This window comes from Camellia sinensis, chromosome 8 (assembly GCF_055761805.1).
Source record: "Camellia sinensis isolate YWXY chromosome 8, ASM5576180v1, whole genome shotgun sequence".
Lineage (NCBI taxonomy): Eukaryota > Viridiplantae > Streptophyta > Magnoliopsida > Ericales > Theaceae > Camellia > Camellia sinensis.
The window spans coordinates 60,670,869-60,675,571 of record NC_138968.1 but is presented as its reverse complement, the minus strand read 5'-3'; positions in this window follow the sequence as shown (position 1 = coordinate 60,675,571).

Genomic DNA, 4,703 nt, shown 5'->3' with positions numbered 1-4,703 from the left:
ATATTCTGCACATGAGAGCCTAGTCGTCTGCATGCATCGTCATGGCTTGCTTATAATGACAGATATAATTAGTGGGGTCTAATTTTCCATCGTACAAGGTGAATGACAAGGATCGTGCGATCCGTCGCACAAAGGGATCGTGCGAGGTGAACTGCCTTTGCGATCCGTCACACAAAGAGATCGTGCTGGTCCTCTTCGTCTGAACCATTTCATCTTCGCTTATGCCTTATACATGGATTCTCTTCAGAGGAAATGGTAGTTTTGGGTCGTCCCTTCTACTTGGGCTCCGGGGATAATGAGTCGGAGTCACTATCAGTGTCATGTTGTCGGGCTCGAGGTCGTACACCACCTGCCCTCAGAGGTCGTTCTGGATCTTGGCGTATAGCTTGTTTGGACTTCGCCACTTCCAAGGCCAAATCCTGACAGAGACGTTCGTTCTCAGCGATCATGTTCTCCAACCTCTGCTCGTTTTGCTTTGCTTGTTCCATGATCGCTTGCATTTCCTTATGCGCTGAAGTCGAGGGTGAGGCGAAGTTCAAGGCGCGCCTTGCGGCAATGGTCTCTGGTCCAAGCATGTTTGTTGGAGTGAGGTCGTCTCTCTGTGTGGTCTCGTCAGTGACTATCGGAGGGTCTTCCATTACGCCCACCATGGATGTATTTGAGTATTCCCACAGTCGGCGCCAATTGTGGGGAAGTGGTTTGGAAATACTCTGTTGATCCACTGGGACGCTCGAGATCCTCAGCTGACGACCAGAAAAGAAACAAACACTCCAGTCGGGGGTGCCAGAATTAGCACTCCGACGGATAAGTTAGTCCCTACTCTCTGGATTACTTGTATTTTAAGTTAAGCGTAGTGATTCTCTCATACCTCTGTCTGGCTAATGTTCTTCTATTTATATCTTTTCTTTCTTGGGCCTCGGGACTGGGCCCACTTTTAATTCACCGTATAATTGTTTACTTGGCTTCTTTAGTTGCAAACCGCTTTTCACTCGGCCCCTTACTCAACTGGCTATTTGGCCGAATAGGGTAGGATTTGAATGTGCAAGATGGGGCTGAATGTGATGTATATATTTCGACTCTCCATGTCCAATAATATTCGGCCTCTTTACGACTCCCAGTATTCAGCCCCTACATTACCTATAGCAAATGAAAAATGCAAGAAGTGATGGTACAGTTGAATCATCTGAAGCCCAAATAAACAGAATGGAGCAAATGCTCACAGCACTAACTGAAGCAATGACACAACAATAGAGGCAACAACCCTTGCCTCCTCTGCCTCCACCAGTACAACATGAACTAGACAGTAGTCATATAATCAACTTGACTAAAAAATTCATGAAGATGAAGCCGCCAACTTTCGTGTGTGGTATTGAACCGCTGAAGGCAGAAACATGGCTACTTGAAATAGAGAAATTGTTTGAGGTATTTCCATGCTCTGAAACGCAAAAAGTTATCTTGGCCACTTATACATTGAAAGATGAAGCCCGGAGATGGTGGCTACTGATCCGAAATACTAATGGAAACATGACATGGGCACAATTTAACGAGATCTTTTATAACAAGTATTTTCCCCAATGCTTTAGAGATCGGAAGGTGTCTGAATTTTAGAAACTTAAACAAGGCAGGATGTTAGTGGCTGAGTATGAGGCCAAATTTACCGAATTGTCTCAATTTGCTCCACATATGGTGGTACTGACCACAAAAAGGCACGGCAATTTGAAGGTGGGTTGCATTTGGAGATACTAGATCGGGTGGGAGTTCTCAACCTACCCACGTACGTGAATGTACTCGATAGAACATTAATGGTAGAAGCCACTTTGGCAGCAAAAAGGCAAACTAAGACACCAACAACCGAATGGCAAAGCAAAAGATCCAGATCCACTTTTTGGAAGAGTCGTTCATTCTTTACAAACAAAAAGCAAAATACTAGGTCTTCAAGCAGTTCGAGCCAAAGTAGTGGGTCTAAGCCAACCTGTTGTGATATCTCTGTCTCGTAATATGCTAATTGGTCCTTAATATTAGTATGATTATGTGTTTAGTCTGATTTTGTGTGCTATTATGTGAAAATATGTGGTTTTGAATTTCTATCAATTCACCGTAGGAATATCTGTTTGACTGTCTGCTTTGAAAATTAAATTAAAGGCCTTATCGGCCACAGAACCTAGAATTGATTACGCCATTGTGATTGGCATAATTTTTAGAGCCTACGGTGAAGTTTAATTGAAAAATTAATCCAAACCAGATTAAATTGATTAAATTGATGAATTAGTGCCCAATTACTTTATTATTATTATATTGGCATTACACCCTCAAATTCCTTCCTTTAGTGCATTTTGGCTGATTTTTGGACTCAAAGAAGGAGAGGGTCGGTTAGAGAGATAGAGGGAGAAGGAAATTGGGGTTTTGGTCTTAAAGCTTGGTGATCTCAAAGATTATTCAAGAATTTTCTAGTGATTGGAATAAATTGAGCCTCTAGGTAAGCAATTGACTCTTGAATTCATGAGTGTAATGTGTAATCTTGTGTGTTTAAAGTTGATTAATGGCCAAGAACAAGAATTGAAATGAAATCGAGTTGACCATGTTGAATTGAGGGCCCATATTAGCATGCATGTATGTAGTTGCTTTGAATTTGCATATTTGAACACCAAATGCATGATCTATGTGAGTTTTTAGTTGAAGATCATGTTCTTGACCACCTCTTCATCATATAAGTTGAGAATGAGAAGAATATACCACATGCATGTGCAAATTATAAGGGTGTAAGTGTTGAATGCATGAAATTGTTATATTGGTAGTGAGTTTGGTGGAAAATGAGCCATTTGATTCATGAAATTGAGCTCCATGATGATGTGTTTTAGTGTTTATACCATGTTAGTACAAGAATATATGAGGTTGGAGCCATAAAATGCAAGAAATTTTGGTTTAAATGTTGAGAGGGAGCTCAAGAACACATTCTGGATTTTCCAGAATTTTGAGGTCCGCTCGAGCGGGAGAACCTACGCTCGAGCGTAAATTACATGCTCCCAGTACTTTTTGCAGACTTGGTGTCCGCTGGAGCGGGATATTTCATGCTCGAGCATCGAGCTTTGTAGACAGGCCTTTCGCAAAAGCGCCCTATTTCACGTTCGAGCTTATTTTTCATGCAACCAATACTTTTGCAGGCCTTAAGGGTCCGCTCGAGCGGGGACCCTGTTTTCTGAAATTTTGTTTTCACATGCTGTGTTTCGTTTTCCATTCTCTTTCACTTGCAAGCACTCTTAGGCATGTGTTAAACATTGTGAATGAGTTAAAGAGATAAGAATAAAGCCTAAAGAGGAAAATGTGAATTTAGAACGAATTGAATTGTTAGTGACCCTTTTGCGTTCATGGAATGTGTAGGGTCAAGCTCCTGGGCAAATCCACAAGCCGATCACTGTGAGTAATATCTGAAATATGTTATTGGCCAATTGCTTACTTCTATGTAAGTTTTGTAAAGTTCATTAATGTTGAATGATGGACAAAGTTTGATATGACAAGTCTAAAAGGCTTAAATGCCAATTTGAAATGAAAGTCTGAAAGGCTTAAATGCCAGTTTGAAATAAAAGTCTGAAAGGCTTAAATGCCAGTTTGAAATGAAAGTCTGAAAGGCTTAAATGCCAGTTTGATATGACAAGTTTGAAAGGCTTAAATGCCAGTTTGATATGACAAGTTTGGAAGGGCCGAAAGGCCAGTCTTATATGAACGTTCGAAAAGGCCAAAGGCCAGTTTGACAAAAATGAATTGGGCCCAAGGCCGTTGTAGACACCCCATTTTTGACTATCCTCAAGACTTGGACGTCACCGATTGAACACTCGATGATTATCCTTGTTTGTGTTCGTCTTGAGTTCCCGGAGGCCTCGGCTGCGCGCCTTGCCTCAGGATCTCTCGACTCGACCGTTTTGTGTCTGGTCTTGCACCAAACACTTGTGTTTTTGCTTTGGAGGGCAGGGAATGGCTTTTGAGACATCCCCACACTCCACTGGCCATGGCTTGAGGCCACCGGCTGTGTTTTGTTGCCATCGGCCAAATGTGATGGCCGGCCGGCCAGTTTGACTGTCGGTCAGCCACTTTGATGGTCGGCCGGCCAAGTGTGGTTTTCAATAGATATTTCTATAGATAGCTGGCAGCTGTCATTCTAGGCCATACCCCAGCCCATACCTGGACGTGGGTGTTCTGAGGAGCTGCATATTGATACATATCTATATCAATCAAGCTCTCTCACATAGGGAAAACAAGAGGGAGGAAGATATACAACTTGGAGCAAAAAATCTCTCTCTCTCTCTCTACATTTTCTGCCTCTCTCTCTAAGGTTTAGGGCTTGTTTGTGCTCAAAAGTGCATTTTCTTGGCACTTTTGCATACAAACACCTAGTTCTCTACTCCCTTTATTGAGATGAGGTCCTTGGAGGTGATTTTTCGAGTGATTTGAAGCCTTTTTTTGGTCCAAAAGTTGCTGATTTGCTGCTGTGCTTCAGGGTGAGCTTTTACCTCTTTTAAGCCTTGTTTTCATAGCTTGTTTTGCCATATTTGCAACTGTTTTTGAGCTTAACATATAACATAGAAAATTATTTTTTTTATCTGCCCTAAATAGTTTCTTAAGGGTGTTTTAATCTTTGGGGTTGTTTGACCCCTCTTAAGGCTTGTTTGGCCCTTGTTTTGTGCCATTTGGGTTGAGCTCCGGGACCA